This window comes from Pongo abelii, chromosome 14 (assembly GCF_028885655.2).
Source record: "Pongo abelii isolate AG06213 chromosome 14, NHGRI_mPonAbe1-v2.0_pri, whole genome shotgun sequence".
NCBI lineage: Eukaryota > Metazoa > Chordata > Mammalia > Primates > Hominidae > Pongo > Pongo abelii.
Genome location: NC_071999.2, coordinates 88,079,545 through 88,104,779, shown reverse-complemented (window position 1 = coordinate 88,104,779; position 25,235 = coordinate 88,079,545). Strand labels below are relative to the sequence as shown.

At 33.5% G+C, this 25,235-nt stretch overlaps 1 long non-coding RNA gene across 1 annotated transcript in view; it reads left to right on the top strand.

Annotated features, from left to right (window-relative positions):
• Window positions 1–23,841, top strand: part of LOC134759859 (uncharacterized) — a 63,834-nt gene extending 39,993 nt beyond the window's left edge. Inside the window, exons 2-3 of the long non-coding RNA XR_010136708.1 lie at window positions 13,239–13,282; window positions 23,798–23,841. This is a non-coding gene — a long non-coding RNA (uncharacterized LOC134759859). The remainder of the gene's footprint in view (window positions 1–13,238; window positions 13,283–23,797) is intronic.
• The last annotated feature ends 1,394 nt before the right edge of the window (window positions 23,842–25,235 follow it).

Genomic DNA, 25,235 nt, shown 5'->3' with positions numbered 1-25,235 from the left:
GTCCAGCAGCCTTCTGATAACATTGGGGTGTAGCCCCAGCCAGAAAACCTCAGTTTCTCTGAACTTCTTCCAGCCCCTCATGATGGCTAGGCTCTCCATGAAAGGAAACCAGTTTGAAACAGAGTCAATATTCCCAGCACTCTGAAGACTCAGGGGGATTTGCTAAGTTCTCCCCAGCAAGCCTGTCATCTGAATCTTAAGAAAACTGGCCACACAAATGGTTTTTTTAACTGGCCATCAGACACTCAGTTTTAAGTTTGATTTTAAAATTGAGAGCAGAAAGCCCCCAAAGGAAAGTAAAGATCGGGGGTCCCCTCCTATACTCATCCTTCCAATGAATCTACCTTGGATCCCCAATGGGCCTCCACAATGAAACAGCATCATTGTCTGGAGTATCACCCGAGGTTCATGGTCTCATGGCCATAGAGAACAAGAATGTCGACACACAGAGTGAGGTTAAGAGCTGAAGTTTAATAGGTGCAAGAAAAAGAAGAGCTCTCTGCTGCAGAGAGGGCTCCCAGAGAAATGGGTTGCCAAATCTGTGGTGAAATGAAAGGGTTTTATAGATGAGCTAGTAAGGAGGTGGTATCTGATTTACACAGGGCGAGAAAGACTGGTTGGACCAGGTGCAGCATTTGCATAGGGCATGAGATCTGGTTTGGTCTAGGTGTGCATTTGGATAGGGCACAAATTTCTGGCCGCCCCCACCCTAATATTTTATGATGCAGGCGGGTTCTCTGCTTGAGCTGTGCCGTGTTGCCCATTCCTTTGTTCCTGTACACATTGTAACAAAATAAAGGAAAATGAAACCTCCATACTGGACATGGCTGACCCCTGGTAGGACTTTTCTATTGGCACAGCTGCTGGCATTCCCCCATGCAAGCTTCCAGCTTGCTTATTTATGTTTCCAGCATGATTTTTCAGGCTGCTATTTGTTATAAAAGACATGATTTTGGGGACTGCTTTTTGTTAGAAGGGAAGCTCTGCTGAGAACTCTGTTGCCCTCACTGTCTAAATAATTTATTTCTACCTCCTGTATCAATACTGCTTAGAGTTTTACTGATGTCAAATGATGTCATCTGTTTCATGATAATAAATGCTAGTTAACTTTTTATTAAGCACACATTATATCTCCAACTTTATGCAAAAACTTTACGCGCTATATCTTGAAAGCAGTATCTTAAGATAACTCTCTATAGTTCTGTTTTATAACTGGAAACCTGAGGTACTTAAAGGATAGGTGACTTTACAATGTCTTGCAGCCATCAACAGGACAAATTCTGAATTTAGGCCACTCCAACTAAGATGGCCATGCTTTTGACACAAACCCTACAGTCTTTTAATACACATAGTGTTAGAACCAAAAGAATGTTAGTTTCTTGAGGGCAAATATTTTTGTCTTAATAATTCATTGCTGCATTCCTCATGCTTAGACTAATTCCCAACTTAGAGGTTACAAAATACCTAAGAGTATATATTCACCCAATATTACTTGCCTTCAAAGGTTAAAGCAGTTCAAAGAAGAGACACTTGTGTATATAGAGATTATAAATGTTTACCTCCCTTCATAGTATGTGATGAATATATGTAAATTGCTAACATTATTTTTAAATTTACAAATGATTGTTAGGTTCTATCTTGTCATGTATGTTTATAATAGAACCAAAGCATCAGGGCTTCAACTGTGCTAAATGTATTAGTTTCTGGAAACAAAGATATAAATAAATTATCTATATTAATAAAAACACCAAAGAAAATATGGATACACATGATAGATTGTAAAAGTTTTTTTTTTCTTTCTTATAAAGTGAATGATCAAAAAAGATACCAAGGTACTTGAGACAAATGAAAAGGGAGTGGCTTCAGAGCAAGCACTCTATGTATTTAATCTACCAAAATCTGTGGTTTCCAGAGAGTGAAGTGAGGATTGATACTGACTCCAAGAGGGCATAAAATAACTTTTTGGAGGATGATAAAAATGTTCTATACCATGATTGTGTTGGCAGTTACCTGATTGCATCCACTTATCAGAACTCATGGAACTAACCATATTAAAAGCAAGGTTTGTACTGTATGCAAATTGTATCTCATGAACTTGAAAAATATTAACCACATAGGGACTCCCTACATTTACTTATCATTGCTCCATTCTTCTATCTTTGGCCACAGAGAGTTTCGAGATTTGTAACTTTCTATGTTTGCACAAAACTACATTCAATCGGCTTTCATTTATTTAGGAAACCGATTCCACTTAAACTCTTTCTCTAGTTCTTTTTCCAAAAGACGATCTGCTGAAGAGGAATTTCACAACATCTTCACCAGAAAAATATTGTGAAGACTTTATCTGTAGTCATTGAAGAGAGTCAGGTTAGGGTCACAAAAGCCTGTCACACCTGAATCTGATTAAAATGTTTTAGAAATGGTTATAAAATTTGGTAAAACAATTAATTGGGTAAAATTGAACTGTTATGAGACTAATGTATTTGTAACTAATAAATGGTTTCTGAATGTGTTACTCAAAGAAGAATTCTAAAAATATTTTAAATCAAGGAAGACCCATTTAATTAATTGATTAGCCTCAATGATTATTATGATAAACTTTTAGATGTAGCTTCATAGAGATTTAGCCTCTTGTAAAGCTATTTATAATATTTCTCATTAGTTTATAATGCTATCATCAACAACTTCTTATAATCTAATAGTAACAAAACTCAAGAGAGAAGAAAATGTAGAGATCTTAAAATAATAGAAAACTGAATGCTAATTTATCGTGTAGTTTGGGAACACTGTAATTATGCTTTAAAAAGCTCAGTTTTCTCATGTAAAATGTAAAGATAAGATAACTGTCTTATGAAGTTTTTATGAAGACTTTTTGAGACAACATGTGAAACCCACCAACCATGTGTTGGGCAATTAATAAAATATTAAAACATGGTATTTAATATAATCTCTACTTTTCATGTACATATGTGAGATAAAATTTTCTTTAGCTATTTATTTTTGCTCTAATAGTGATCTTATCCTTGTTTCTGCAAGTTTATGCAATCCATTTAGGCAAAGAGCTAAAAAAAAGGGGGCAAAAATAATTACAATTAATTGCTAGAGATGGAAAGTATTTGTCATTAACAAACAAATCTCAGGGTCGCATTGATACTGATAAATTGCACATAATGTGAGCAAAGCTGTTGCAGAACCTAAGTGTGTGCAGGAGGGGACTTTGAGGGAATTGAGTATGGAAGCTGTTGATGTAGCTCTTCCAAGCCATTGTCAAGAAAAAATGTTTATGATTCTGATATATAACAAGTTTTCACTAATGTAATAATTTGACTTACATTCAAACTTATGACTATATCTCTTCATAATAGTTAATTTTATAGATAAAAAGCTACAGATTACAAGACATTCTCACTCTTTATGCCATTTCCTAACCAAAGAAGAGGATTAGTGTTCAGCAGTAAATGATTCTTGTAGATATTACTCATTTTTTACATTATTACTTTTTAGGCAACATTTTATTTTAAAATTGGAGATATAAAATTATATTTGGAAATAAGTTTTGATTTGTCCATTTAGTATATGTTTTAAAAGGCCTCATACATACATTCCCTATCATAAGGATTAGGGCAAACTGGAAAGTCTAGTGTCTGCCCAACTGAGAGAAGCAAATGTTAGTGTTATTAACCCAGTTGCAGTCATCAAATAGGTTATTTTAGGGGAGAAAAAAATGATAAATGAAGGTTTGTTAGAAAAACAATTTGATTTGGAAACAAAAATTTAAAGCAAACTAAAATTAGGTTATTATACGTTTCAACAGAGGAATATAGTGAGAGATAGAGAATACAGACAATAGCATCCAAATAGTATCCAAGAAGGCTTGCATAAAATGGAGAGCACTGGGGCAAAACAATCTTACTAGTGATGGAGGTTGATAAAGCAAGCTGCCTTTCCAACTGAGATGAGTAGAAAGAGTAACAAACTTGAGAGTCAAATTCAAACATTAAGTTATACAAAAAGAATATATTTACCAAACCTGGGATATAATTTGGAAACTAGGTAATATTAATATTAAAGAGCTTATACTGGAGGTTGATCCAAGGTTTGGGTTAACTCTTGATTAACTAATTTTTTTTATCCTTTGACCAACATCTTTCTGACTATAGTTAGTAGCAATATATTCTGGGCTTGAAAATGGTTAAGAGAGTAACTTACAAATAAATGTTCTCACCACAAATAAAGATAAATATGTGAAGTAATGCCTATGTTAAATACCTTAATTTAGCAATTTCACAGGGTATACATATATCAAAAATCATGTTGAATGCCATAAATACATACAATTTTTACTTGTCAATTAAAAATTAATTTTAAAAAAGATCATGGTGGGGTTAGCAACAAGGGTGTTGATGTAAAATCCAGGAACATAGACTAGGGCAGTTTACAGTTCTTCCTTATAAGTACTTTGACCTTCAAACAGTGGTTTTCAAAATTCAGTGTCTAAGAAGCACCTGTGATACTTCGTTAAGGTGCAGATTTCTCAGTATTTTACATAGAAATTGTGATTCAGTAAGTCTGAAATGGAGCAGAGATTTATTATAAGTTAATATTAAAGGATTTCTATGAAGATTTTCCCTAAAGCTTTCCTTGAGAGCCATTATCTAGAATCTGGGGCATTCCTAAGCATTAAATTATGTAGTCTCTGAGCTGGGTAGAAGAATGAAGCTTAATTAGAGAAAGAGAAAGTTACCAAAACTAGGGGAAACTATTAATGAAAGGGAAAGAAGTGCTGTCTACAAATCAGTTTTAGTTAGTGGTATTTCTGAAAGATACAAATGCATATATATGCATGTATAAAAATAGTTGGTCTCATATAGTTAAACTTTTACATTTTTGTCTCGATATTTTTAATAGATCATATTTTAGTGCACTTCATTATGAAAATATTCTTGAAAAACAAATATTTTAATTAATATTTTACTTTTGAAAGAAAACTTGTAGCTGATATACTTAGTCTTCTACTGATTCATTTATATATTTATAGTCATTTCCCAATACAAATTTATTTTATATGTCTATTTCAAAAAACGCACTTGTACATGGAATGACAGAAAAAAATGTCAAATGCTATGTATCATCTATAAAACTGAAATGTATTTGGAGAAAGTTAAACATTGGTAAATTATTCTAGTGAATACTGTGTGTCAGTGTCTTTTTAATATAGTTAATGTTCATATTCTTCAAACTGAAATGTATCGGAGAAAGTTAAATATTGGTAAATTATTCTGGTGAATACTGTGTGTCAGTGTCTTTTTAAAACAGTTAATGTTCGTATTGTTTAATTCTTTTGCTGTTCCCATTAAGTGGTTGCTTTTATCATCATCTATTTTGAACAGAGAAGAAAATGAACCAGAAAAGTTTCAAGTATTTTAGTCAAAGTCACACAGCTTTTAAGTATTGATAACTGAATTTCTATCTGGACAGTTTGACTCCAAATTATGGCCTTTTATGCTAAACAAACAATATGGGAATGGGAATGAATTAAGGTAAAAAAATAAAAGCCTCATGAACACTTTGTAGTTAAAGCAAAAACGGATGAATGAAGTAACAGGAAAAGTTCTCACTGAGTATAAGTAGAAGTAATATTTCATTTTGTAGTAACATTGCAACTATTTACTTAAAAGGTCAGTGGAAAAGAATCCAGAAAAAAGTAAAAGATTAATTTGGAAATAAAAAAGAGAGAAACAAGTGGTGACAGCTGCCTATTAGTAAAAATACAAAAAAATGAACATAGTTCTGAACTACTTATTATAATAATAATAATAATATATTAAAATATTTTAAATAATATTTAAAATATTATTTAAAATATTTTAAATAATAATATTTAAAAATAATAATATTTTAAAATAATAATAATAACTTACACAAATTATTTCCTTCTTTCCTGAGCATCATTACCTAAAATTATACATAAACAAAGTGACATAGAATAAGAATGCCAAAGGACAAAACAATTCTATTGAGAAAATAATGCATCATTTAAAACTATTTTACACAAAATTTGCAAGCAAAATATTCTGTCCGGATCAATATTTGTTAAGGGTCATTTATGATAGGAGAGGTAGGTACTAGCAATTATTAACTCAGCCAATAATCAAATATAAAGGAAAGTAATATAATCAATAGAAAATTCAAAATTGCTATACAATCACAAATCAGGCAACATTTTTCTATGTTTAGTAATCACACCCAGATGCATAATTCATTGAGATAATTAGGAAACACAATTTAAATATTGTAGGGACCCAGTATGTTTTTTCTCTAAGGATTCATGAGATTCAGAAGCTCAAATTAAACAGAGGCAAAGTTGGTGCTGCCCATATTTGTACTAGTTGTTAAAATAGCCATAGATAAATGTTTACACATAAAAAAACTGTCTGACATTTTGAAAAAGAAAAAACTATATCCATAATTATAAGCACTATAGGTTAGTATCTACATGCCAAACTAACAGTGGGGCTTGCTATGATAAAGCTCATTGCAGCACCATGCTAGATTTAGGAATGCATAGAAGCAAATAAAGGTTGAGAAAGACGCCAATTTTGCAGATCTCCCCAACTCTATTATCTAAACTTAATAAATATCAGACTGAAAAGAAAGTCATTCACTTATGAATGATTTATAGGGGCAAGTTATTGCAACTGTAATAATTTCCATAATAAAAAGAAACTTGGAAATTAATTCCTTTTGCCTATTCTCAGACTGTGAAGTACTTTAAAGGGAATAGTTGCACATTGTAGATTGGAAGGCCTGGAAGCCCAGGCCTGAAATTAGATACCAGCTTTACAGGTGCCAGTACTAATGTTTCTTTGTTTCCATTTAATGTCATTGTCATTGATGCCTTAATCTGAATTACTTCTTGTATTTATGCTGACACATTTTTTAGCAGATTATATGTTAAACACTGAGAAAGGCAAAATATTTCTATTTAGAGCAAAAGAGTTCCAGTATATTTAGTCTTTGAGTGTCCTAAGGAGTCATCTCCATCTCTCAGTGGTGACACTAGCAGCCCAGGTATTTAAAATAGTTATATTGTTTTATAGCTATACTGCTTTGCTCAACATGTATCTTATCCTTATTTGCCTGAGGCACTCAGGAATCCAAGTCTGCCAGATCATATGTCATTATGCACTATGGGGTTACTTATTTTAGTTCTTCTCTATATAGACGCTAATCAGAATTCATCTCTCAACCATTCCTACTCTTTCACTTTTTTCTTTGCAACTGAAATTCTTTTTCTTTTTTTTTTTTTTTTTTTTTTGAGATGGAGTCTTGTTCTGTCTCCCAGGCTGGAGTGCAATGGTGCAATCTCAGCTCACTGCAACCTCCACCTTCCGGGTTCAAGCGATTCTCCTGCCTCAGCCTCACATGTAGCTGGGATTACAGGTGTTATCACCATGCCCAGCTAATTTTTTTTTTAATTTTTTAGTAGAGACAGGGTTTTGCCATGTTGGTCAGGCTGGTCTCTACCTCCTGACCTCAGGTGATGCACTGGCCTCTGCCTCCCAAAGTGCTAGGATTACACCAGGCGTGAGCCACCTCACCTGACCGCAACTAAGACTCTTTAATCAGATCACTCAGTCTATCCTAAGCCACTACTCAGTGTTTCCCTCTCAGAGGTTAGCTGACTTTCTCATCTCTATTGCTCTCATAGAGGATTCATCTTTTATGATGGCAACATGTTGAGGAAAAATCAGAGAATGAATGCTGAGATGATAAAAATCTAAGTCATCAGAGAAGACGGGATGAGAGGGGTTAAAGATAAACTGGACATGAGTTTTTAAATTGGCAAGGAGAGACTTTATTCAATAATCATTATTGCAATGGGGAAGATGGCCTATCTTGAACTGAAGTCAACTTTGTTTTGTGCAGAGGTGACTGAGTATTTTAAAGAAAGAATGAAGGAGTAGAAAGAGGAAACTAGCAGAGAGTTAAAACAGAGATTGGGTTTGTTCTTCGTGCTTATCTAAAGGAGATAACTTATCTGTCTTCCTGACAGAAAGTAATAGTGCAATTTAGAGAAAGACACTCACCAGGCTGTGAGGGAGAGCTGGAGTTATTTCTCTGAATGTTTGCATCTGGAAGAAATGGCTCTCAGGTCCTTAAAAATATAGTTCTCCTTGATGGATTCCAACATCTCAAAATGGGAGAGAAAGGATTTACAACTGTAAGCATTCTAAAGTAACTCCTCTATAGGGGTGTCGGGGGGATGGATGGCATGCAGGTCAAGGGCCTGATTATTACTAGATTTTTTATTAGAACAAATTGTAATTCTCCTGATATCCCTCAGTTTCTTTATACCGCACATTAAAGGTACCTAAGGTCATCCTTGGAATATGCCCTTGAGCTGTTTGAAAATATGTTAGTGTTTGTGCAAATCTTAATAAGGGTTTGGAGAGGTAGTGAGAGTCCGCAGTAGAGTTGAGGCCTTCTTGAACAGAGCACTCAGAGGAACTTTTCTCCAGTTTGGTCAAGAATAGAATTTTTGTCATATGCAATGACAATTGAATAGAATCAGCTCCTGAAGATTTCCCTCAAAATGCAAGTAATCAAAAAGAGAAAAACAAAGAAAGTTTCCCACTTAATGGACAACAAAGCAATTTTTAGAAGTCCCACTTTGTTCTGAAACCTCATTTCCAATGGAAAGCCAAAGTTTTTATGATTTCATCAGGGAAGATTGAGTGATTTGGTAAAAGTCATTAATATCTGCCACATTGAATACTCTTACTGGAAATATAATTTTTGAAATATATTATATTAAAAGAATCTCTCTAACCTTCAAAAATCTACATGCAATATAAGACATTACTTGTTAATACATGTAACATATATTTATAAAATCAATAAAATAACTGAAGTTATAGCAATTATAGTTAGAATATATTTACCATTTATGATATTATTTTATCCATTAGCAGTTAAAAATTTGAAAAATTATATTTTTTTCAATTTTTGGAGTAAAATAAAATATATAGCCACAAAATATACCTTATTTGAATATAAGTAATTAATGATATCATTGTGATTTGTATGTATATCTTTGTGTCATATCGTGGTTTTATTTTTTCCCTCATATGCAGTACTTAGGATTCTGAGGTTTATTTCCAGTTGAAAAAGGATTTATCATTGTATTGACCCTTGATCATTGCTGCCCTTTCAAGTTCATGGTAGAAATGTCCCTTACCATTTCATTTGAATATACATGTATCCTCGGTTGCTTTAGCAAATGAAATATAGTCATTGATGACATGTGTCACTCCAGATTAGATGTTTTAAGGTTATTTCTCTGCTCTGGTGTTACTAGAAAAAATGTGTTGAGATGGAGCTTCTGTTGGCTCAGTTCCTAAGTCAGTGTGCTGAGCAGAGCTACACTGTTGATCCACAGTGGACCTATAATATGAACAATAAATAAATATTACTCATATAAGTTTTTTAATTGCACTGTAAACTCAGACTGTAAAAAACATACAAATGTGTATTTAGAAATGAACTACTGTGTTAACCCCCATGTATACATACACACATGCACACAGAAAAACACGCACACCTAAACTAAATTATGTATATGATTGCTCTATGGCTGAGTGGTGGGTTTGAGGAAACATATATGGAAGAGTAGAAGAATATTTGCATAATTACATGCTAGGAAAGCATTGTATAAAGTGATTTCTGGGAGGTAATTTATGTGCCTCACAAAAATGTGGGTCCATGATGGCTTTTCAAGGCAAATAGTAACATTCTGAAACCAATACACATGGTTTTTACAAACCATGTAAAAATTAGGTGTTTCCAAAGTTAATACTTTCAATTGAACAAAATTGCTGAGGACAAGGAGACTGCAGAGATGGCTCTCTGACTAAACCTAAATCACCTCTATGTATCTATAATTAAATTGAGAGTCATGGGGAACAAGAGAGAAAGAGTAGGGTAAAGCAAAAAGAAAAACAATAAAATGTTTATTTGTAGGAAGAGTGAAACTTAATGTATGCAATTAAAAAATTATTGAGAAAGTTGGGGAATTACAATATAGAATGCAGACTATGACAAAAGAATTTCACTCTCTTACCAAGGAAAACATATGTGTAATCTCAATGAAAAGGATGGAGAAAAAGAAAGATACTGATCTGAGTAACTCTGTAAATGGGTGGAGACTCAATGCTAAACACAGCATGAAATGAACATAAACACTGTATTATGTTGCAGGAAATCAGGGACCCCAAATGGAGGGACCAGTTGGAGCTGCAGCAGAGGAACATAAATTGTGAAGATTTAATTTTAATATGGACATTTATCAATTCCTAAATAATACTTTTATAATTTCTTATGCCTGTCTTAATCTCTTAATCCTGTTATCTTTCATAAGCTGAAGGCCACTATGATAATTGTGTTACCTGTACAAACTGATTGTAAAACACGTGTGTTTGAACAATATGAAATCAGTGCACCTTGAAAAAGAACAGAATAACAGCAATTTTTAGGGAACAAGGGAAGACAACCATAAATCTGACTGTCTGCAGGGTCAGGCAAAAAGAGCCATATTTTTCTTCTTGCAGAGAGCCTATAAATGGATGTGCAAGTAGGGAAGATATTGCCAAATTCTTTTCCTAGCAAAGAATATTAATATTAATACCCTGGGAAAGGAATGCATTCCTGGGGGGAGGTCTGTAAATGGCCACTCTGGGAATGTCTGTCCTATGCAGTTGAGATAAGGACTGAGATACACCCTGGTCTCCTGCAGTACCCTCAGGCTTACTAGGGTGGGGAAAAAATCCCACCCTGATAAATTTGTGGTCAGACCGATTCTCTGCTCTGGATCCCTGTTTTCTGTTAAGATGTTTATCAAGACAATACGTGCACCGCTGAACATAGGCTCTTATCAGTAGTTCTGCTTTTGCCCTTTGCCTTGTGATCTTTGTTGGACCCTTATCAGTAGTTCTCCTTTTTGCCCTTTGAAACTTGTGATCTACTCCCTGTTCTTACACTCCCTCCCCTTTTGAAACCCTTAATAAAAAACTTGCTGGTTTGAGGCTCAGGTGAGCATCACGGTCCTACCGATACGTGATGTCACCCCCAGTGGCCCAGCTGTAAAATTCCTCTCTTTGTACTCTTTCTCTTTATTTCTCAGTTGGCTGACACTTATGGAAAAATAGAACCTATGGTGAAATATTGGGGTGGGTTCTCCCAATAGGATTATTCATGGTAAGACTCTTTTATGGGTGTAGGTTAATTCTGAAACCACTGTAACTGTATATTGAGATTGTATGAATAAATGAATTACAAATGGTAGAATACAGGTTTCTTACTATTTCAATGGGGGGTTACAGATAAGCAAGTGGTAAAAGCTAAAATGAACTATGTGGCATTTCATAAGAACTAGAAGCCTGAGCATGAATTCATATTTAGTTTAATATAGATAAAGGTGTGTATAGAGACAGATTAGTATACATGCATATATTTTCTAACTCTGTCCACTGAGAGAGCTTAGAAACAACAACACCATACTAGCAACATGCAAACCCATTTCCCAGAGCTGGGTTTCTAATGCCATTCTTCAATAAAAGGAACCTAGGCTCCTTGGAGAAATGGCTGATTCTGGGGCTAAGGCAGCAAATATAAAGGATGATCCCAGAGCATCTCATCATGCCAGAAAGAAATGGAGTCATAGCAAACAAACAAAAGCAAAGCAATACACAACAATGAGGCTATATCAAAGAGACATCCCTCCTTCAGTATACTACCCCACCCTTCAGGGTTAAATCGGCAAGGTAACTTTCTTCTAAAAGAGTAATAATTTTACAGTAGATAAACCTCACAAAGACTACTTCAACCAGGTAATAAAGACTGCCACTGACAGCAATAATTTGTGTAGATATAGCATAAACTCTTTACAAGAATTAATGATAATAGTACTTTACATCTGTGGTCTTTACTCCAAAATTTATAACCACTTTCTAACCATGAGAACAAGATCAGACCACCCAAACAAAAAGGAATTCTGCAAAATACATGACCAGCACTCTGAAAAATTATCAATGTTATAAAAAACAATAGAAGTCTGAGAAACTGTCACACTCTAGAGAAGCCTAAGGAAACATGACAATAAAATGTAATGTGGTGTCCTGAACAGAATTATTTTATTTTTATGAATGAAGTTCTTGAAGAGCAAAGGAGATTTTACATAGAAATTGTGGGTATCCAAAAAAGTCTAAACTTTAGTTAATAAGGTATTAATATTATTTCATTAGTTGTGATAAATGCATCATAGAAATAAAAGGGGAAACTGAGCATGGGGTATACTAGAGCTCTTTATTGTATCCTTGCAACATTTTTGTAAATCTAAAACTATTTAAAATTTTTTAAAGTTTAAAAAATGTTTTAAAAAATCACAAAAATAACCATGAGTTTGGATGAATAGAAATAATTTACAGGTATTCCAGCTATACCTTCTAAAACAAATGGGAAGTTAATACGATTTTTAAAATACTTTTTTTCACCTACCGAAACTAAAGCAACCATAATTGGAATAAAAGAGAAACAGATTGACTTGCACTTTTTCTTATACATCACTTGATGTCTACAAGTTAATATTCAGCATGTGAGAACACCACAATAGTAGAAACAAGATTGAATAATTCATGACAAATTAATACATTTTAAATTATGTTACTGTAACTAAGTTTAGAAGAGAATGTAATACTCTCTGTTTTTTCTATTGTAATTAATTTGTAATAGGCATAAAATTTGGAGTACCTTTTTTATTTGAGTTTTTTAATTTTGAATAAACATTAACAGAAAACAAAACTAGGACATAGAGGCTGCCACACTGCCTTCAAAGAATCGGTAGTTTTCCTGTCTTCACTGTATTTTACCTTACTGTTCATCTGAAATGATTCCAGAGGAAAGATTCTTAGTTAAATTCGCAAGACCCAGGCTATCATTATTCAAAGTGTCCCAATGATACCATCTCTAAATTCACACGCACAAATTGGTGAGAGTAATACATAATATCACTGCACTGTTTGTGAGAGAGGAACTCAGAGAGCAAGCCCTTGAGGAAATGCAGAAAAGACGAGATGAGCCAGTAACTTTTTGTGATTTTTATTTTTGAAAAAAAGTGACCTTTAAATTAACTACAGTAGGTGTTATGTAAGGTATTCATACAACTTGTCTTCTAACCTTAGAAAAACAGACTGGAGATCATCTAAAACTCTGAAGACAGATAAAGGTGAGTATCATGTATTTTCTGTTTATTCTAATTTTTATCCCATTATTCATACACAATCTACCAAAAAAGAGGGAGAGAAAAAAGCATTTTTCTAGGGTGCAGTGTTCAAAATAATGAGATTTTTGGAGAGAGAAAGAACATCTTGTATGTTTTTGCTGAGCCTACTAATTCAAGCCAGACTCTACTAGCTGCTGTTTTAGCATGATTTCACCCTTTATGATAAGAAACATGTGACATAGCCTTCCCTGGTTTATACATCTTTTGCTTGGATGAAAGACAAGAAATGGCAGTTATCCTTTGGGTTATATTCTTGCCTATACATGAGAACTGGTTCTTAGTCATACGGTACTGAATTTGTAATAATAATATCATTAATAGTAACATGCACATATAGTGCATATTATGTCTCAGATTTATTTAATACTAACAATACCTCAATGAAGTATGCATTATTAGTTTTTCCATTTACAAAAGAAACTGTTGTACAGAGACATTATAGTAACTGACCCACAGTTATCCAACTATGAAGTGGCTGGGCAGGGATTCAAATCTATTGATTATGATTTAAGAGTACATTCTCTTAACCCCCCTAATATAATTTGTCACCAATTTAAATAAATATTAAATATTGTGTTATAAATATTTAGTTGTATTCATGACAACTTTACTGTCCCTCTGACTTCAGACAAATTAAACCAAGAGATAATACACAGCTACCAGGAACAAAAACATTAGTATTCTGACATCAATTTAGTGTGAAACTTTTATCACCTTCAAGACCAATGCAGCACCAATGAGACCAAACATGGTAACTATAGTCACCATGTTGGAAAATAGATTTCTTGAACTTATTCTCCCCTGCCTAAATGAAATTTGATTTTGTTGGCCAATATCTCTTCAAACGCTACAATTCCTGGGCTCTGGCAAAGAAAATTATATTCTCTACTTCTATGAATTGAAACTTAAAAAATAGGACACATAAGTGAGATAATGTGGTATTTGTCTTTCTATGCCTGGCTTATTTTACTCAATATAATGTCCTCTAGGTTCATCCATGTCATGACAAATGATGAAATATCTTCCTTTTAAAAGCTTAATAATATTCCACTGTGCACATATATAATATTTTCATTATCTACTCACTGTTGATGAACACTTAGGTTGATCTCATATATTATTGGCTTTTGTGAATAATGCTGTCATGACTATGAATATGTGATACAGATATCTCTTCTACATACTGATTTCATTTCCTTTAGATATGCAGCCTATGACGTGAACCCTGAATCATATAATAGTTCTATTCTTATTATCGTGAAGAGATTCCCTACTATTTTCCATACTGGCTGTACTAATTTACTTTCTTACCAACAGATTGAAAGAGTTCTTTTTCCCCCCATACATGCCAGCATTTGTTATCTTTAGCGTTTTTAGTAATAGCTATTTTAACAGGTGTAAGTTGATCTCTCATTGTAGTTGTACTTTGCAATTCCCTGATGATTAGTGATGTAAAGCAGTTTTTCATGTACCTGTCACCATTTGTATGTCTTCTTTTGAGAAATTTCTGTTTAGATCCTTTGCCCATTTCTAAATTATTTGTTTCATTGCTACTAGGTTGTATGAGTTTCCTTTGTATTTTGAATAGAACCCTTTGTTAGATATATGGTTTGAATATATCTTATCCATTTCATAGGTTGTCTCATAATTCTCTTGCTTGTTTCCTCTGTTGTATGGAAATGTTCTACTTTGATGTTATTCCATTTGTCTATTTTTGCTTTTGTTGACTGTTTTTCGGTTCATATCTAAAAAAATCATTCCCCACATAAATATAATGGAGCTTTTTCCTATGTTTTCTTCTAGTGGCTATTCAGTTTCAGTTATTGAATTTAAGTCTTTAATCCATTTTGAGTTGATTTTTGTGTGTGATATGATATAAGGGTCTAATTTTATTCTTAGTTTTTTATTTTAATTTTTATGAATACATAACTGTACATATTTATGGGGCATATTTGATACACGAAACAAGTATACAATGTGTAATGATCAAATCTTGATAACTGGGATTTTTACCTCCTAAAATATTTATCATTTTTTATCAGAAATACGGTTAGATAGAAAGAATATGACCTAGTATTTGGTAGCACAATACAGCAACTACAGTTAATAATAATTTCATTTATCTGAATGTGAAAATCTACTTGTCTCAATACCATTGTTTGAAGGGACTACCTTTTCCCCATTTTGTGTTCTTCTCAACTTTATTGAAAATCAGCTGGCTGTAAATGTGTGGATCTATTTCTGGGTTCCCTATTCTGTTCCGTGGCTCCATATGTCTGCTTTTCGGTAAGCATCATGATGTTTTTATTACTATGGATTTATAGTGTATTTTTGAAATGTGGGGTGTAATGTCTCTAGCTTTATTCTTTTTGCTCAAGATTGCTTTCGTTATTCTGGATCTTTCGTGGTTCCATGCAAACCTTAGATTGTTTTTCGTATTTCTCTCAATAACATGATTGAAAATTTGTAGTGTGATGAATCTGTAGATTGTTTTTGGTATTATGGATATATTAATAATATTCACCCAATCTATGAACACGAGATATCATTCCTTTTATTGTGTCTTCTACAAGTTCTTTCATTCATTGGTTAAATTTTTCCCTAAGTAATTTTTTTGTAGCTATTATGAAAAGGACTGTTTTTTATTCTCTTAGATATTTCATTGTTAGGATATAAAATGCTACTTTTTTTCTATCTTTCAATTTTATTTAGTATATTTATGAGGTCTAACAGTTTTTTATTTAGTGGAGTATTTAGAATTTTCTATATAGAAGATCATGCCATCTTCTAATGGGGAAAATTTAATTTTTAATTTTTCCATTTGGGTGTCTTTTATTGTTTTCATTTATCTAGTTACTCTAGCTGGGACTTCCAGTACTATATTGTATAGGAGTAGCAAGAGTGGGCAAAATTGTCTTACTTCATATCTTAGGGGAAAACTTTAACATTACCCTGTTGAGACTGATGTTATCTCTGGGTTTGTAACATATAACCTTTATTGAATTGATGTAAATTCCGTCTACATCTAATATTTTATACTGTTCATCATGAAAACATGTTGAATTTCATCAAAAGCATTCTTTGTATCTATTAAAATGGTCATATAGATTTTGTTAATGTGGTATGTCACATTAATAGATATGTGTATGTTGAACCATCTTTGCATCTCTGGCATGTGATCAATTTCTGTCTTTGTCAGTGTGTGCTGCTTTAACAGAATATTTAAAGTGGATAATTTGTGAGGAATATATATTTATTTCGCACACTCAAGTATTTATAAAAAATAAATGCTAGGTTCCAGAAAGTCCAGATCAAGGTGCCAACATCTTCTCAGTGTCTTCTTCTTGTGTTCCCGCATGGTGGAATGTGGAATGGCCAGAAAGGATGAACATCCTGTCCTCACATGTAGAATAGAAAAAGAAAGCAAGCTTCCCTCACAAGCCCTTTTTATAATGGCATTAGTCCATTCATAAGTGTAGCACCCTCCTGATGTAATCACCTTTCAAAAAACTACGCTTCTCAATACATTAGGGATTAAGTTTTAACAGAAAATTTGGAGAGGACAAAATTCTGTCTCTGGCCCTCTGAAATTGATGGCCTCATACAAAAAAATACTCTCCATCTACATAACCCCCCCAAAATTAAATTATTTAATTTAATCAATTTATTTATGTTTTAAGCTTAGAGATAGTGCTTTGCTGTTACCCAGGCTAGATTCCAACTCCTGGGCTCAAGTGATTTTCCTGCCTCAGCCTCCAAGTAGCTGGGACTATAGGCTCGCACTCCTATGCCAGCAGCCCCCAAATTCTGAACTCATTCCAAATCAACTTTAACATTTAAGTCTAAAGCTTCATCTAAATCAGGCTTGGGTGAGACTTAAGGCACAATTTATTCCAAAACAAATTTCTCTCTTGCTGAGAGCCTGTGAAATCAAATAAGTTATGTGCTTTCAAAATCCAATGGTGAGACAAGCATAGGACAGTCATTTCCATTCCAAAAGGTAGTGGTAAGAAAGGAGAGGAGTAACAGGACTCAAGTAAGCCCAAAACTCAAAAAGAAAAACAAAATTAAATCTTAAGAGTTAATTATAATCTTATTTGACTCCATGTCTAGGCTTCTGGACACACTAGAGTGGGAGTTGGGTCCTTAAAGCCTTGTACAGCCCTGTAACCATGGCTTTGCTGGGCAAAGTGCGCACAAAAGCTCTCATAGGTTGGAGTCATGTGCCTACAGCTCTCACAGGCTGGCATATCATGCTGACTGCTCTGCCGTTATGGGGTCTCGGAGGCAGTCCTGCCCCCACAATTCCACTAAGCTTTGCACTACTGGGGGCTCTCAGTGATAGCTCCATGTATGTAGCAAATTGTTGGTTGGGCATCAAAGCTTTCTGTGGCATCCTTTTAAATAAAGATAGGTGAAGTCACACCTCCACAGCTCCTATACACCATATACCTGCAGAGTAAGCACCATGTACATGCTGCCATAGCTCACCTTTTGCACCTTCCAGAATTGTGGCCTGAGATGCACCTGAGCCTGCCTAAGGAAAATACAGGGAGCATATACTTGAGACAGCCCTGGACAGTGAGTCCAAAAGTACCCCTTCTGCCCTGGGCCCCTCCCTTTAAAAAATTCTGACTGCAAGGCTCTAGCACTCTTGGCTTGTGATAAGATGGGAAGCCTTGAAGACCTCTGAAATTCCTTTAGGGTCATTCTCAAGGAACTAGAAGAACAAAAACAAACTGAATCCAAAGTTAGTTGAAGGAAGAAATTAATAACCATCAGTGCAGAAATAAATGATATAAAGAGTAGGAAAACAATAAAAAAGATCAACGGAACTAACAGTTTTAAAACTGACAACCATTGACAACCATAAAATTGACTATTAGTTAGATGAAGAAAAAAGACAATACTCAAATAAATAAAATCCAAAATTAAAGAATAGTACAACTGAATCAACAGAAATACAAAGGATCATAAATGACTATTATGAATAATTATACACCAATAATTTTCTTGATGCATACAACCTACAAAGACTGAATTATAGAGAAATAGAATAGCTTAACAGAATAGCTTAATAATGAGTAAGGATATTGAAACTGTAGTGGAAAGTTTCTCAATAAAAAAAAGCTCATGACCTGATGGCTTCACTGATGAATTCCATAAAACTTTTAGAGAAGAACGACTCCCACTTTTTCTCAAATTTCCCAAAAAATTGAAGAGAAAGGGCTATTATTGCAAAACTCATTTTACGAGGTCAGCATCATGCTGATACCAAAGGCAGACAATGACACTACAAAAAGAGAAAACTACAGGCCAATATCCCTGATGAACACAGATGCAAAAACGTTTGACAAAATACAAGCAAACCAAATTGAACAACAAATTTGGAAGATAATTTACCATAAACAGGTGCATTTATCTCAGTAATGCAAATACAGTTCATCAGGCATAAATTAATAATTGTGATGCATTACATTAAAGGAATGAAGAACAAAAACCATATCATTATTTCTATAGTTGGAGCAAAAGCACTTGACAGTATTCAACATCATTTTATGACAAAATCTCACAAAATTAAGTATAGAAGGAACGTAACTGAATATAATTAAGGCCATGTATGACACACTGAAAGATAACATCATTCTCAATGGGGCAAATTTGAAAACTTTTCATCTAAGCTATGAAATAAGACAAGTATGCTCACTATTGCCACTCTTATGCAATGTAGTACTGGAGGTCCCAGGCAGAGCAATTAGCAAATGAAAACAGTAAAAGGCACCCACATGGAAAAATAAGAAGTTAAATTGTCCCTGTTTGCAGAAAACGTGATCTTAAATACAGAAAATCCTAAAGACTCCACTAAAACTAAAAAACCTCTTAGATACAATAAATATACTAAATAAAGTTGCATGATATAAAATCTACATGGATTAGTAGCATTTTATACACTAACAATGATATATCTAAAAGAGAATCAAGAATGCAGTTCCTTTTATAATAGCTACAAAAAGCAAATACTTAGGGATAAATTTAACTGTGAGATGAAAGATTTATACACTAAAACCTATAAAACATTGATTAAAGAAATTGAAGAAGACACAAATGAAGGGAATGATATCTCAAGTTCATGGACTGGAAGAATGAATATTATTAACATGTCCATATTATCCAAAGCAATCTACAGATTCAACGCACTCTCTATCAAATTGCTAACCACATTGAGAGAAATAGAAAAAACAATTCTAAAATTTGTATGGAACCACAAAAGACCCAGAATAGCCAAAGCAATCTTGAGCAAGAAGAACAAAGTTGAAAGCATCACACTCCTCACTTCAAATCTATAGTAATTAAAGCAGCATGTTACTGACCTAAAAAAAGATATATAGAGCAATGAAATAGAATAAGGAGCCACCAAATAAATCTACACATTCACAGCCAACTGATTTTCAAAGAAGTTGAAAAAAACACAAAATAGTTGAAAAAGAAAGTCTCTTCAATCTATGGTGTTGGAACACATGTATAGCCACATGTGAAAGAATGAAATTGTATCCTTATTTCACACCATGTAAAAATAAACTATAAGGCAGCATAATACTAAAACTTAAGACTGAAAACTATGAATATTTTCGAAAAAAACATAGAGAAAAAGTTCATGACATTGGTCTGGGGAATGACTTTTTCGATATAACTCCAAACCACAGGTAATGAAAGCAAAAGTAGACAAATGGATTTTCATCAGGCTAAAAAGCTTGTGCAGAGCAAATTAAACCATCATTAGAATAAAAATACTACCTACAGATTGGGGAAGATATATGCAATGTATACATCAGATAAGGAGTTAATATGCATAATATATTAGCAATTCGAAGAACTCAATAGGAAGAAAACAAATAACCCAATGAAAATGAGCAAAGGATTTGAATAGACATTTCTAAAAAGAATACACAAAATAGTCAACAAGCATGTAAAAAAGTTCAACATCACTGATCATCAGGGAAATGCAAAGTAAACCCACAATGAGATATCATCTCACATCTGCTAGAATGGCCATTATCAAAAATATAAAAGATAACAAGTGTTGGAGAATTTGTGGAGAAGAGGATCCTTTGTATCATGTTGGTGGGAATGTAAATTAATATAGCCATTATGCAAATCATTATGATGGTTCCTCAAAAAATTAAAATTAGCAAACTAGACTATGGTAAAATTCAGCAATCTCACTACTGGGTGTGCTTGTGTGTGCATGTGCATATGTATATAATTTCTGATTTCTTATATGTATATAAGAAATCAGAATGTGGAAGATGTATCTGTCCTCCCATGTTCATTGCAGCATTATTCACAATAGTCATTATACGGAGTCATTGTAAGTATCCATCAGTGGCTGGATGGATAAAGAAAATGTGACATATATACAAAATGGAATACTAGCCAGCTGTAAAAAGAGAAAATTCTGTAATTTGGGACAACATGAATAAACCTAAAGGACATTGTGTTAAATGAAATAAGCCAAGTGCAGAAGGACACATACTACACAATCTCAATCATATGTAGAATCTGAAAATATTTGTATCATAGAAGTAGATAATATAATGGTGGCTACCATGAGCTGGGGCTGTTCTGTGAAAAGGCTGGGTGCATGTTGGTCAAAGGGTATATGATTTCAGTTAAATAGCCTTAGGGCTAAGATATCCAACAAGCAAATGGCCAATCTTTTAAAAATGGTGTTATAAAAATATTAAAAGAATCTTGGAAATACCTCAGAGAAAAGTAAACTCTTCCTCAATTAGGAATATATTGGATGATATTTAATTGTATCTAGTTATCTACTTTTTTTCTGTTTTTATTTTAAAAATTTAAATATGTTTGCCAGTGACATAGCTCTTGATAAGTAAAAATAAATAAATAGGAAAGAACTGGTTCCATTGATACAAAAGTACTAGTGGGGTTCCTGATATGCCTTTCTAGCTAAACAAAAGACCTTAAACCAAATTTGTTCATAAACACACTGAGTGCCATTCACAAACAAATATATATATTATATATATATATATATATGGCACTAATATATATAGATATAGATTAGTCAAAACAATGCAATCTGATCAGTAAAATATGGCTGATTAAATAAATTTGAAAGACTAATGGGTATAATATTTCATGATATCAACACTAAATTTATGTACATAAAGTTTAATAGATGTGTATAATTATTCTAAATAAATAACAGGGCTATCAAATTGCATGACTGTACATGACCACCCAAATATGAACAAACTTATAAAATCTGTTAGATATAAAACTTCACCACTTGTTGGTACATTGAGTTCACTTTTAGAATTAATTCTAATTCATATGCATATACAGCTGACCATTGAACAACATGTGTTCACTGCATGGGTACACTGACACATGGATTTTCTTCCACTTCTGCCATACCTGAGACCCAAGACTAGGGCCTTTCTTCTACTTCTGCCATACCTGAGACCCAAGACTAGGGTCTTTCTTCTCCTTAGCCTACTCAACTTGAAGACAATGAGGATGAAGACCTTTATGATAACCCACATCCACTTAATGAATAGTAAATACATTTTCAATTTTCTCAATAATATTTTATTTTCTCCTGCTTACTTTATTGTAAGAATATGGTACATAATCCACATAAAATACAAAATATGTGTTAATTGACTGTTTGTGTTAGAGGTAAGGCTCATGGTCAACAGTAGACTGTTACTAGTTAAGTTTTGGGGGAATCAAAACCTACACACAGACTTTTGACTGCACAGGGGTTGGTGCCCTTAACTCTATGTCGTTCAAGAGTCAAGTGTTTTTAGAGTAAATGTCATCTAGCAATAATATGCTAAAAGATATTAAAAGCTATGAGTTCAATTTGACATCAGAAGTGATACTTGAGAGACTCAAGGGCCAGATGCCAGTCTGCTGGAAGTGACCTAGGTCACAGTGTACATGCCACTGACTGGCTGTTCGGATTGTTATCAGTACACCTGAGTCAAGGAGTACATGCTTGTGATGGACTATTCAGATAGCTATGAAGACATCTGAGTACCAGTTATGAGTATATATTGTTAGTAACTCGTATGCAAAAAAGTACTTTCTTTCTGCTATAAACTAATATGGAAAAATTATATATTTTAAAAAATATAAAATAAGGTATGGTTTACCTAAACAACTTTCTGTTTAATCATAACGGAAAATAATAGATAAAATCAAAATTATATTATTTTTAAATGATTATAACTAATAGTTTATAATTTCATAAAATAAAAATACAAAAAGCATTCACTTATTTTCTGAAATAAAAAATACAAAACCTGTTTTATTTGCACAATGTATTAAGCATGTCATAAATACAATTTTACATACATTTTCTAGTAAAAATCTCAACTTAAGCACAGACCTATCTCAATTAGTTACAAAAATACTAATAGAATATAACCTGAATATAAACAGATTCAGAGTTACAATCTTAAAATATTCCAGTTGTCACTAAAAATCAAGTACATTATACTTCAAAAATTTCTTGTGTATCAGGTTTCCAAGACAAAGCTTGTGTCTGCTACTCTCTCAAACTATCTTGACTCCTCATTCTATTATTATTATTAGGTTATTAGTTTTTTTTTTAAAACAACTCTAATGTTTTCTTTCTTTTTTTTTTTTTTTTGTTTTTTTTTGAAACCTAGTCTCGCTCTGTCGCCCAGGCTGGAGTGCAGTGGCGCGATCTTGGCTCACTGCAAGCTCCGCCTCCTGGGTTCACGCCATTCTTCTGCCTCAGCCTCCCGAGTAGCTGGGACTACAGGCACCTGCCACCACGCCCGGCTAATTTTTGTTTTGTTTTGTTTTGTTTTACGGATTTTTAGTAGAGATGGGGTTTCACTGTGTTAGCCAGGATGGTCTTGATCTTCTGACCTCGTGATCCACCCACCTCAGCCTCCCAAAGTGCTGGGATTACAGGCGTGAGCAACCACGCCCGGCCATGTTTTCTTTTGGAATTTTATTATCAAAATTATCATCATAATTTAAATTTAGTCTATATCAAAATTGTTGAAATATTATCACAAGTCCTGAATAATAATTACTTCGTCTTTCTAATAAAACACCAATTGTCATTTCTCCTTTGATCTACGGATTATCTAAGATTGTTCAATTTCCACACACTCAGAAATTAACCAATTATCTTTCTGTTATTCTCCATTTTAATTTTTATGGTAATTATAGATATTTTGTATGTTCTAAATTATTTTAAATTTATAGAAATGTGTTTTATTAATCAGCATATGTTCCATCTTAGCATTTCTTGTGTATTTGAAAGATATATGTATCGTGCTGCTGTTGAATGGAATGTTCTAAAAATGTCAATTAAGTTAAATTAGCTGATAATATTTGCTAATGTTCTATATCTAACTTTTTGTTGTTGTTGTTGTCTTGTTTTTTGAGATGGAGTCTTGCTATCACCCAGGCTGGAGTACAGTGGCACGATCTCAGCTCACTGCAACCTCTCAACCCGGATTCAAGCAATTCTCCTGGCTCAGACTCCTGAGTAGCTGGGACTACAGGCACGTGCCACCATGCCAGGCTAATTTTTGTATTTTTAGTAGAGATGGGTTTTCACCATGTTGGCCAGGCTGGTCTCGAACTCCTGACCTCAAGCGATCTGCCCCCGCCTTGGCCTCCTAAAGTGCTAGGATTACAGGCATGAGCCACCATGCCAGGCCATCTCACTGTTTTTTGTTTAATTGATTTAATAAATTCTAAGAGAAGACTGATGAAATATTCAACTATAATTGTCCATTTATCTATTTATTGCTCCTCTTAGTTATATCAGATTTTGTTTCATTTATTTTGAGACTGTGACTGGGTGCATATACATTCCAGATTATTATGTCTTTTTGGTGAATTGATCCTGTATTATTATGCAATATTCTTATTTATCTTTGTTATTATTTATTGTTTATATTTTTGTCAAATATTATATTGCTATTAAGGTTTTATTAGTATCAGTGTTGCATAGAATACATTTTCCCATTTTTTTAAATGTTAGTCTTTATGTATATTTATATTTAAAGTGTTCCTCTGCATACATTATATAATTGAGGCTTGTTTTCTTCTCCACTCTGACAGTTTCGGCTTTTTATTTGGACTATTTGAATCAATCATTTTAACTTTAATTTTTTCGGCTTTCTAATTATTTTTATTTTAACTTTTATTTTAGATACTGGGGAAGGGGTACATGTGTCAAAAATACATGTTTTTTTACATGGGTATATTTTGTGATAGTGAAGTTTGGAGTACAGATCCCATCACCCAGGTAGTGACATAGTACCCAATAGGCAGTTTTATAACTCACCCCTCTCGCTCCCTCCACTCTCTAGTAGTACACAGTGTCTGTTGTTCCCACATTTATGTCCATGTGCGCTCAATGTTTAACTTCCACTTATAAGTGAGAACATGCAATATTCAATTTTCTGTTCCTGCATTAATTTGCTTATGGTTATATCCTCCAGCTCCACGTTGCTGCAAATTATATGATTTCATTCTTTTTTATGGCTGTGTTGTATTCCATGGAGTATATGTACCATGTTTTCTTTATCCAGTCTACCATTCTCAAAAGAAGGCAAATGTGTGGCCAACAAACATATGGAAAAAAATAGTCAGCATCACTAATCATCAGATAAATGCAAATAGAAACCACAATAAGGTACCATATCATATCAGTCAGAATGACTATTACTAATAAGTCAAAAAACGACAGATAATGACAAGGTAGCAGAGAAAAGGGAATACTTATACAATGTTGATGGGAATGTAAATTAGTCCAACCGCTGTGTAAAGCAGTCTGGAGATTTCTCAAATAACCTAAAACAGAGTTGCCATT